Source organism: Bombina bombina, chromosome 6 (assembly GCF_027579735.1).
Source record: "Bombina bombina isolate aBomBom1 chromosome 6, aBomBom1.pri, whole genome shotgun sequence".
Classification (NCBI taxonomy): Eukaryota; Metazoa; Chordata; class Amphibia; order Anura; family Bombinatoridae; genus Bombina; species Bombina bombina.
The window spans coordinates 1,069,923,127-1,069,935,627 of NC_069504.1; the positions used below are offsets into that span (position 1 = coordinate 1,069,923,127).

At 37.2% G+C, this 12,501-nt stretch overlaps 1 protein-coding gene across 1 annotated transcript in view; it reads right to left on the reverse strand.

Annotated features, from left to right (window-relative positions):
* LOC128664190 (prostaglandin-E(2) 9-reductase-like) overlaps positions 1-12,501 on the reverse strand; it is a 68,025-nt gene that overhangs the window by 24,808 nt on the left and 30,716 nt on the right. The window lies entirely within an intron of this gene.

Genomic DNA, 12,501 nt, shown 5'->3' on the forward strand with positions numbered 1-12,501 from the left:
ATCTGGGACTATGTCAGCACCTCTCCGGACGTGGTATTTTTTCCTTTTAGAGAGTCTCAGATTACATCAACACCTCTCAGGTGATCAAATTTCTCCCTCAGGGCCAGATGTGGTTAAGATTTAATATATAAAATAAAAAGTGCACGAAAATAGTGTAACTCTGTTTATTTAGGACAAAACTATTAAAAAGGTAGTATGATGCATTTACATGAAACAACCTCAATGCAATGAGGTAACAAAATCGCCTTTAGCTATATGGTTCGCATTTGGGTTATGAACACCTTGTGGGAAAACTGCATCAGCCGGTTGTAGTCACCATCACTGTCCGTGTTGAAACAAAGGAAGAGTCGATCTCGGCAATTGCAGCGTGTAACTATAGTACACGAACACTTGACGCGTTTCGAAGGTAACTTTGTATTAGACCTTCTTCATCAGAGGTAATTGCCAAACTAAACTACCCAGCGCCTTTTGTAACTAGGCGCCGAAATGCCTCTTCCATATCGCCTACTCTGATTGGGTGTTTGCTCACACACCCTCCTTTCAGGTATGAAAGAACGAGAAATCTTTCCTCCTAATTGATTGCTAACATGAGTAAATTGACAGTTATGTACCAATATATGGATATCAAAAGTTATCGGGGAATAATAATAAGCTAAAAATATTAAAAAGTATATATGTATTTAAAAAAATTATTTATGCTTCCAAAAATGGTAAAATTTAATGGAAGCAGAAAATGGTAAAAAAAATATACAGAAAAAAGAACTCTTCCTTTGTTTCACGCATACGGGATTCGTACTCTTGCTAAAATCTACACTTATATAAGATTACTATCCTATACCACAACTCTTAGCTGCTAATTTAAAATAGTAGATAATTAAATAAAATATTTAAAACATATATACAGTATATATTCTCAAAATTCATATAAATTTATATAAAGCTCTAAATAAAATTCTCAGAAAAATTCCTATATAAAAAAAACTTTCTATATAAAAACATATATATACACATAAACGTAAGTAGATATAGAGGTATAATTAAACTGGAATGTATACAACCTAATTGTTAGGTATAAAATTTAGATCAGAAAAGTGGCGAGGTCTATATCCTTATTCAGACCATAGGGAATTAAAGTCCCCATTTTATGTATCCAATAGGACTCCCTGCATCTTAAGTCAAGGGTCCTACTACCCCCTCTCTTTTTCTGCTTGACACATTCTAGTATTGTCCCTCTCAAACACTGGGGATCCTGATTATGAACATTCCTATAGAGTAGAGAAAGATTGGGGGATTTCAAACCTTGTTTAATATTTGTGGTGTGTTTCAACAATCTCACTTTATTGGGGAGGGTCGTGCGTCCAATATATTGAAAATTGCAACTGCACTGAACTAGATACACAACAAAATCTGTTTTACAATTGCATAGTGCATTGATATCACAGGAGGAGACATTGCTTACAGATTTTATTTGTTTGGTTTTGCACGGAACCTGAACTGCAATCTGTGCACTATTTGCACCTGACCTTTTGTTTGTATTCATACAGACTCTTTTTCAACATGGCAACCATAGCACCGGACATGGGCAATGTACATGGATGAAGATTTAAATACTGAGCCGTTCTTATTCACTGATGAGGACGCAGAGAGAATTAGAGTGACGGATGACTTAAGTGAGTTGAGGGGTGACACCCCAATTAATATTTACCACAAATTACTTAATCTACGTAGAAAGGAGATTGATTATCACCTCCATGCCGTTTATCTTTCAGGGTATCATCGTAAAAAGTATATCCCTAGGGGTTTTAGAATAAAAAATATCCCCACCCTGGGTACACAGAATATGGCATTCTGCAGGAAGTGGTGTTCAATTTTAAACAAATGTTCATATGACCTTGTATTATTTGGTCATTGAGGAAGTCAGTAGACTTGAGTTAAAGATAAAATCTGAAATTGAAGCCACAAAACTGCAGAGTTACCAGGTACTAGCTGAAGATAAGTCACAGGAATGGGTAACTAAACTTGAAAATATGGTTACTACGTACAGGAGTGATTTGATTGCCTTTAAGAACAAAAAACTAAGCACTGTAGAAAGTGACTATATGGATAAATGCATAAGATGGTTGTATGGTAAGGATGAGGTCCCTTATAGATTTAGAAATATAAGTGCTAAAAATATCTTAAAGGGACACTGTAACCAAAATTTTTCTTTCGTGATTCAGATTGAGCATGACATTTTAAGAAACTAAATTTTCTTCATTCTCTTGGTATCTTTATTTGAAATGCAAGAATGTAAGTTTAGATGCCGGCCCATTTTTTGTGAACAACCTGGGTTGTCTTTGCTGATTGGTGGATTATTCATTATATAAATTACTTATTAATCCATAGGGGCCTATCTATCAAGCTCCGAATGGAGCTTGATGGCCCGTGTTTCTGGCGAGTCTTCAGACTCGCCAGAAACAGCAGTTTTGAAGCAGCGGTCTAAAGACCGCTGCTCCATAACCCTGTCCGCCTGCTCAGAGTAGAATCGCCGCAATTCAACCAGATCGAATACAATCGGGTTGATTGACACATCCCTGCTGGCGGCCGATTGTCCGCAAGTCAGCAGGGGGTGGGGTTGCACCAGCAGCTCTTGTGAGCTGCTGGTGCAATGCTGAATACGGAGAGCGTATTGCTCTCCGCATTCAGCGAGGTCTTGCGGACCTGATCCTCACTGTCGGATCAGGTCCGCAAGACCTTTCATAAATAGAGGCCAAAGTCTTTAATTATATAATTCACTTAGGCCTAGATTTGTAGTTTGGCAGTAGCCGTGAAAACCAGCGTTAGAGGCTCCTAACGTTGGTTTTAGGCTACCGCCGGTATTTGGAGTCAGTCAGGAAACTAACGCTCACTTTTCAGCCGCGACTTTTCCATACCGCAGATCCCCTTATGTCAATTGCGTATCCTATCTTTTCAATGGGATCTTTCTAACTCCGGTGTTTAGAGTCGTGTCTGAAGTGAGCGTTAGAATTCTAACGACAAAACTCCAGCCGCAGAAAAAAGTCAGTAGTTAAGAGCTTTCTGGGCTAACGCCGGTTTATAAAGCTCTTAACTACTGTGCTCTAAAGTACACTAACACCCATAAACTACCTATGTACCCCTAAACCGAGGTCCCCCCATATCGCCGCCACTCGATTAAATTTTTTTAACCCCTAATCTGCCGACCGCCACCTACGTTATACTTATGCACCCCTAATCTGCTGCCCCTAACACCGCCGACCCCTATATTATATTTATTAACCCCTAACCTGCCCCCACAACGTTGCCGCCACCTACCTACAATAATTAACCCCTAATCTGCCGACCGCAAAGAGCCGCCACCTACATTATAGCTATGTACCCCTAATCTGCTGCCCCTAACACCGCCGACCCCTATATTATATTTATTAACCCCTAATCTGCCCCCCTCAACGTCGCCTCCACCTGCCTACACTTATTAACCCCTAATCTGCCGAGCGGATCTCACCGCTACTATAATAAAGTTATTAACCCCTAATCCGCCTCACTCCCGCCTCAATAACCCTATAATAAATAGTATTAACCCCTAATCTGCCCTCCCTAACATCGCCGACACCTAACTTCAATTATTAACCCCTAATCTGCCGACTGAATCTCACCGCTATTCTAATAAATGTATTAACCCCTAAAGCTAAGTCTAACCCTAACACTAACACCCCCCTAAGTTAAATATAATTTAAATCTAACGAAATAAATTAACTCTTATTAAAGAAATTATTCCTATTTAAAGCTAAATACTTACCTGTAAAATAAACCCTAATATAGCTACAATATAAATTATAATTATATTATAGCTATTTTAGGATTAATATTTATTTTACAGGTAACTTTGTATTTATTTTAACCAGGTACAATAGCTATTAAATAGTTAAGAACTATTTAATAGCTACCTAGTTAAAATAATTACAAAATTACCTGTAAAATAAATCCTAACCTAAGTTACAATTAAACCTAACACTACACTATCAATAAATTAATTAAATAAAATACCTACAATTACCTACAATTAAACCTAACACTACACTATCAATAAATTAATTAAATACAATATCTACACATAAATACAATGAAATAAACTAACTAAAGTACAAAAAATAAAAAAGAACTGTTACAAAAAATAAAAAAATATTTACAAACATAAGAAAAATATTACAACAATTTTAAACTAATTACACCTACTCTAAGCCCCCTAATAAAATAACAAAGCCCCCCAAAATAAAAAATGCCCTACCCAATTCTAAATTACAAAAGTTCAAAGCTCTTTTACCTTACCAGCCCTTAACAGGGCCCTTTGCGGGGCATGCCCCAAGAAACTCAGCTCTTTTTCCTGTAAAAAAAAACATACAATAACCCCCCCCAACATTACAACCCACCACCCACATACCCCTAATCTAACCCAAACCCCCCTTAAATAAACCTAACACTAAGCCCCTGAAGATCTTCCTACCTTGTCTTCACCTCACTGGGTATCACACCGATCCGTCCTGGCTCTGATATCTTCATCTAAGCCCAAGCGGGGGCTAGACATCCATCATCCGACGGCTGAAGAAGTCCAGAAGAGGCTCCAAAGTCTTCATCCTATCCGGGAAGAAGAGTAGATCCGGACCGGCAACCATCTTCTTCCAAGCGGCATCTTCTATCTTCATCCGATGAGGACCGGCTCCATCTTGAAGACCTCCACCGCGGACCCATCTTCTTCCGACGACGACTTCCCGACGAATGGCGGTTCCTTTAAGGGACGTCATCCAAGATGGCGTCCCTCGAATTCCGATTGGCTGATAGGATTCTATCAGCCAATCGGAATTAAGGTAGGAAAATCAATGATTCGATCAGCCAATCAGATTGAGCTCGCATTCTATTGGCTGTATCTTCTCAAATAGACAATAATATCTGTTTTTGTATATAAAATAAAGTGACTGCCTAGCAGAGCGATTCTATCATTGACTCACCATAACCCGCATTAACGATGCATACTGAATCATAAACCAACAAATCTGCCTACATATTATGGCCTCTATACGTGCCTTTAGACTAAATTAAGTTGGCAATTTTAAATAAGATTTTTAGGCTAGATTCCTGCTGACTTTAAAATGAAGAGTGAGAGCCCATTAACTCCCAACCTCCCCTGATATGTTTCGCCGAATGATTCGGCTTTCTCAAACGGCTATGTGGCAGGTATTTATCCCCTTGTAACTCCGCCTACTATTATGATGTCATAATTTGACCTCCAATCAAATAGAGGGGTGTCAATGTTCGTGTGTTTTGAATGATTTGAATGGATATGCGAATTTCCCTCATATATAATCCATCTTATCATTAGATGTCTAACGTCTATTGGCTTTTTTTTAAACTGCATAAGATAACCATATAATTGATATGATAGAGTTGGACATAATTCTCCTATATTGTGTATAATGTATATTAATATTAGGTTTATAACTCGAGTGGGTTAGTTAGTGTAGTTCTTATATTAGTCATGTTATAAATCGACTAAGATCAATTGTAATTATGATAAGAGCAAGTTGTTATTTTGAAAAAATATTATTATTTTAAACAGGTTAACGAAATTCCGGGGAGACCATTGTATAGATAGCATTAGATGTTTTGTGTCAAACTTTCTCTTATAAAGCATATATAAGGCATATAGATGGCTAAGAATTTATTATATAAATAGATATATAGGCCACTATTTATCATTGGTCTTGCGGACCTGATCCGACAGAGTGGATCAGGTCCGCAAGACCTCGCTAAATGCGGAGATCAATACGCTCTCCGCATTTAGCATTGCACCAGCAGCTCACAAGAGCTGCTGGTGCAACGCCGCCCCCTGCTGACTCACGGCCAATTGGCCGCCAGCAGGGGGGTGTCAATCAACCCAATCGTACTCGATTGGGTTGATTTCCGGCGATGTCTGTCCGCCTGCTCAGAGCAGGTGGACAGGGTTATGGAGCAGCGGTCTTTAGACCGCTGCTTCATATCTTGTGTTTCTGGCGAGTCTGAAGACTCGCCAGAAACACGGCCCTTCAAGCTCCGTACGGAGCTTGATAAATATGGGCCATAGTGTAATTTCAGTCTTTACTTCTATGGTAGCCTGCTATTGATCTGAATTCATAATAATTTTCCTGCCATCCTGCATAAATACTGATTACATCTTGAAAATGCACAAGAGTTTGAAAGAATCTGTTAAAATAATATTTGAAAAAATATATATAACCATACCTTACACCTCAGATTTATGACTGGCCTGGAATGGAGTCTGTATATTTATTGATTATAAACATGTATATGTTTTTATTTTCAGTATCTGGCATGATATTGGTTTATATCAACATTCCCAGATTCTTGAATTAATTCTTTCATAATTAACAATTTTCTAAAGATTGTATTACTATTTTATAAAGAAATGGTGTAATTTTGAGAGAAGTCATAAGGACATGAAACATTTCAAGTGATGTAACATAAAAATAATCCATAAAGTGTTGGATTGATTTCCAACACAGCTCACAGTGTTGGCTCATATTCCTATAAGTGGAAGTGATATGAAAGCATTACTACTTTCATTACATTATTATTAGAAATAAATCGAGTGATAATTCTTTCAAAGAAATATGTGATGAGAATGATGCTTAAAAGTATTTGCCATTAAGCATTTGATCACTAGTGTAAGTGAAAAAATAATAATTATCAGCATCCTATCGAAACTATCAATAATTTGTGAGAAAAGTGAAATCAGTGCTCTACAATTAAAAAGTAAAAAAAAAGTATTAATAAAAGGTGAGTGGACAACTCAACATTAAATTATGAAATGTCCTATTGCCTTATGAACAAAATATTAGTTAATGTTAAAGTAACTTATATTTCTAATTTCTCAGTAAGAGATTGTAACCTTAATTTAAATAATTATATACACGCTACCTGGTATTTTTTGGTGTTATCTCCAAAAATTCTCAATTAATATATGAAACTTACTATCATATACTCAAAATTAAGTCCCTTATCTTTATTAGGGTAGGTATGTCTGGAGATGTTAGTCCTAGTAGACTCTATTTTAGATCTATGTAGGATTTACTCATGTCTCATTCACAAGACTAGTATGTCCTAATGCTCCTTAGGTTGAATATGCTTGGATCATATATTAATAATGATATCTCCTATGCTCTGCCTACATGTTTCAATATTTGAACTATGTCAATTGTTTCGTTTTTCAACATACCAGTAAGATTTTCTGCCTTAATCATAATTTTAGCGATTTTATAAATATGAAAAATAATTATTGTGTTCGTTCAATCCATTTGGTTGAACCGAATTCATCAAGAAAATCCATCAGCTTTCACACTGCAACAAACTTTTAGTTAGATCTCCACCTCTTATGCCTAAATTGATCTTTTGAACGCCAGTACATATTAGATCTCCAACTTTGCTTTGATGGTATTTCAGAAAGTGGTAGGCTACTGAGGTGATATTTTTCTGTCTTTGGAAATCATTTGCAGCATTTTTGATATTACGTAGATGTTCTTGTAGACATGTACATAATTTAAGTGTTGTCATCCCAATATAGATCTTTGGGCAGCCTCATTGATCATATATATCACATTAGTTGTGTTGCAGCTTATATATGATTAGATATCATGTGCTTTCCCAAATCTGTCATGTACTTTTGTTGTTTTTCGCATATGTCTGCAGCTACAGCATGTGCTGCAAGGGTAAGAACCCTGTACTGATCTTATATTATTTTTTCTCTTCTTGTCACAGAAGTGACTAGGGCTGACTAGGGCTGACCATATCTTTCAGGTTTCTACTTCTTCTGTAGCTTACGTCTACTTTGTCACCTAGTAGCTGTTTTAATGTTGCATCAGATTGTAGTATTTTCCAGTGTTTATTAATTACATTAATTACTTTTTGACTATACGAGTTAATATTAGTCTTGTTTTACCATCAGATTTTCTGCACTTAGGTTTCAATAACTCCTGTCTTGGGGTTGATCGCGCTCTTATTTTAGCTTTCTTAACAGATGTCTTACTATATCCCCATTTAAGAAGTCTTTCCTCCACTCGTGCTATATAGAAAAGTGTTGGTGGCGGTAGATTTTCTGTATTAATCTGTTCCAATCTGCCCATTCGGTTTTTTAAAGATTTTCAGATCAAGAAAGGGTACTTCTGTTTGACTTGTATGGTAAGTGAGTTTAATATTACACTCATTGTTATTAAGTTCCTTTAGAAAATCATCTAACTTATTCTTGGGACCCTCCCAGATGAATATGATATCATCAATATATCTCAACCATATAGGTATATGCTGAGAATATTTATCATGTATATCCGAAAAGATGATTGTTTGTTCCCACCAACCTAGGAATACATTTGCATAGGTTGGTGCGCATGCTGTGCCCATGGCTGTCCCTCTCATTTGAAGGTAATATCTGTTATTGAAGACAAAAAAGTCTTTCTTTAATATGAACTCAAGTAATTGGAGTACAAATTCATTGTGATTCTCCTCTTCCTCGGGGGGACATATCCAAAAACTTTTTAACAGATTGTAATCCTGATTTATGACTGATGCTCGTGTATAATGCCTCTACATCAGCAGTGACTAGTCAGGCATCCTCCTTTAACCAAATATCCTCTAAATGTTGTAGAGTCTCCATGGTATCTTTAATGTAAGAAGGTAGTTGTGTGAGAAATTCTCGTAATCTCGAATCCACATATTGACTAGCTTTTTCGGTTAAGTTGTCATTGCCAGATACAATGGGATGCCCAGGAGGGTGTTCACTATTCTTGTGGATTTTGGGTATCAAGTAAAACGTGGATATTTTGGCCTTTGTTACTGTTAAGAATTTCTTTTCTTTTTCTGAAATAATACCATTTAGTCTGGCATTCGCAATTAAGTTTGATATTGATCAAGAAAATCTTCAAGAGGGCAGGACCATAATTTTTTATAACAGGTAACATCTTTTAATTGTCTTTCTGCTTCTTGTAAGTACACGTTATTTGACCAAATTACAATATTGCCACCTTTATCCACTTGGCGTATGACTTCCCATTCTTTAATTTCTGACTTTTGTTTATTTACCCCTAATCTGCTGCCCCCAACATCGCCGACACCTACATTTTATTTATTTACCCCTACTCTGCCACCCCCAATGTCGCCGCCACCTACCTACACTTATTAACCCCTAATCTGCCGCCCCCAACGTTGCCGCCACTATATTAAAGTTATTAACCCCTAAACCTAAGTCTAACCCTAACCCCCCTAACTTAAATATAATTTAAATAAATCTAAATAAATATTACTATCATTAACTAAATTATTCCTATTTAAAACTAAATACTTACCTATAAAATAAACCCTAAGCTAGCTACAATATAACTAATAGTTACATTGTAGCTAGTTTAGGATTTATTTTTATTTTACAGGCAACTTTGTATTTATTTTAACTAGGTAGAATAGTTAGTAAATAGTTGTTAAAGACACATTTACCTGTAAAATAAAACCTAACCTAAGTTACAATTACACCTAACACTACACTATAATTAAATTAATTCCCTAAATTAACTACAATTAAATACAATTAAATAAAATTATCTAAAGTATGGAAAAAAAACACACTAAATTACAGAAAATAATAAAATAATTACTAGTTTTTTAAACTAATTACACCTAATCTAATCCCCCTAATAAAATAAAAAAGCCCCCCAAAATAATAAAAAGCCCTACCCTATACTAAATTACAAATAGCCCTTAAAAGGGCCTTTTGCGGGGCATTGCCCCAAAGTAATCAGCTCTTTTACCTGTAAAAAAAGTACAATACCCCCCCCAACATTAAAACCCACCACCCACACACCCAACCCTACTCTAAAACCCACCCAATCCTCCCTTAATAAAACCTAACACTAACCCCTTGAAGATCACCCTACCTTGAGAAGTCTTCACCCAACCGGGCCGAAGTCCTCAACGAAGCCGGGCGAAGTGATCCGCCAGACGGGTAGAAATCTTCATCCAAGCCGGGAAGAAGAGGTCCTCCAGATGGGCAGAAGTCTTCATCCAGACGGCATCTTCTATCTTCTTCCATCCGGCATGGAATGGGTCCATCTTCAAGACATCCAACGCAGAGCATCCTCTTCACCCGACGGCCGACTGAATGAAGGTTCCTTTAAGTGACGTCATCTAAGATGGCGTCCCATCAATTCTGATTGGCTGATAGAATTCTATCAGCCAATCGGAATTAAGGTAGAAAAAATCCTATTGGCTGATGCAATCAGCCAATAGGATTGAAGTTCAATCCTATTGGCTGATCCAATCAGCCAATAGGATTGAGCTTGCATTCTATTGGCTGTTGAGCTTGCATTCTATTGGCTGAAAAAGTGAGTGGTGAGCCTGTCATTTCAAGACTCATAATACCAGCGGGCGTTAAAAAGCAGCGTTGGGACCTCTCAACGCTGCTTTTTAAGGCTAACGCAAGACTCGTAATATAGCAGTTAGTGTTATCAATATTGCTCTATAAATGTCGGAGTCCTAGCAGTGTGGATTGGTCAAGTTCAGTCTGGATATATTGTCAGTGAATGTTATTAAATGATTGTGGCACATTAAATTGTACCATATAAATAGGTGAAAAATATTTGGGCTGAAATTAAATAATCCTAGGTAGTCTTATGGAGGCCTATGTATCAAAGGTCTTGAGTACCTGATCCGACAGTGCGGATCAGGTCCGCAAGACCTCGCTGAATGCAGAGAGCAATACTCTCTCCATAATTCAGCATTGCACCAGCAGCTCACAAGAGCTGCTGGTGCAATGCTGCCCCCTGCAGACTCGCGGCCAATCGGTCGCCAGCAGGGAGGTGTCAATCAACCCGATCGTACTCTTTATGACCACTGCTTCATAACACGGGCCCACAAGCTCCATACGGAGCTTGATAAATGGGCCTCATCGCCTGAATCTATCTATTGTAACGCAATTTGATGCAAGTTTGTTATATATTAATTTTGCCAAGTTGCAAAGATGTTATTTTTCATTATTTTGAAGATATTTAGATTAGAGCACTATATGATTCCAATAATAGTTACATATAATGTAACATACAGTATATTGATAGGTGGGTGGGAATCATCTGGTAATGAGAACTTGGAAAATGATACTAACACTAAGGGGCCATCCAATCAGTCACAATCTTTTTCTGGGGTTGCTACAAGGTCCACGGCCAAACCGCCGATATCTATAGATCAAAAAGAACTAGACGGCCGCATATCAGGAGATGGGGACATAAATCGCAAAAAACAACAGAAAAAGAAATGAGTATTGTATTTAACTTAAGTAGTAGATCCCTCAGGGATACAGAGATCTTAGTTTTAAATTGTGGGTTGTCTTTTGTACCTACCCCTAAGTGTGATATATACAACACTTGATATTCATAAGCTGCAAAGGCAGCTCAAGTTGAAAGAACACTTTAGGGGTAACACAATAACGACACCCTCTGTATTTAAAAAACCATCAGCATTTGAACCCACTAATACACATGAAAGATAAAGAGCTTAACACGAATGTTATGTCATGATGTAAAAAATACACAATCTTATGCAACTTATCCTAATTTGAATAAAGAAGAGTGACTGGCTATTAAATATCTAAGTAATGACAGTAGTATAATCATCCGCCCGGCGGACAAAGGGGGGGTCCATTGTCATACAAGACTATGCAGATTATAGAACTAAAGCTTTAAGGCAACTATCAGACACCACAGTGTATATAAAATTAAAAGGAAATCCCACAGTGACCTTTAAGAGGAATATTGATGAGTATTTGAATAGGGGTTATGAATCCGGATTGTTATCTGAACAAGAGGTTGATTTTTTAACAACTGACCATCCTAAAACCCCTATACTATATTTGCTGCCAAAAGTGCACAAGACCCTCAAGGATCTCCCTGGCAGACCCATAGTGTCTACCAGGGATTCCCTTTTGTCTAGCCTGGCCATATATATAGACTTTGCCCTTCAGCCAGTGGTGAAGGGTACTCCTGTGTATTTACAGGATTCACCCAGTCTAATTACAAATTTGAGGGGATATGATGTGCTACGGGCCAGTGACGTCCTCGTCACCATGGATGTGGACAGCCTATATACCTCCATTCCCCCTGTGGGTTTTAAAATTTGCCTGCCCATTGAAGTCAATGGCAGTTCGCCCGGTTCGCTGGTTCGCGGACATTTGTCAAAGTTCAAGTTCGCCGTTCGCAAACGCAAAATTTTAGGTTCGCGACATCACTACTAATTACTATATATCTTTAAAACAATTTAATACATTTATTTCAATAATAATGTATACTATTTTTTTTTAGAATATAAATACTTGAAATAGCATTGGTCTTCACCTTATAGATTTCTTTAAATTTGATATATAGCAAGATAGATTAATAGAGAGTGTTAGAGAGAGGCAGAGATAAATTTTAAATAATA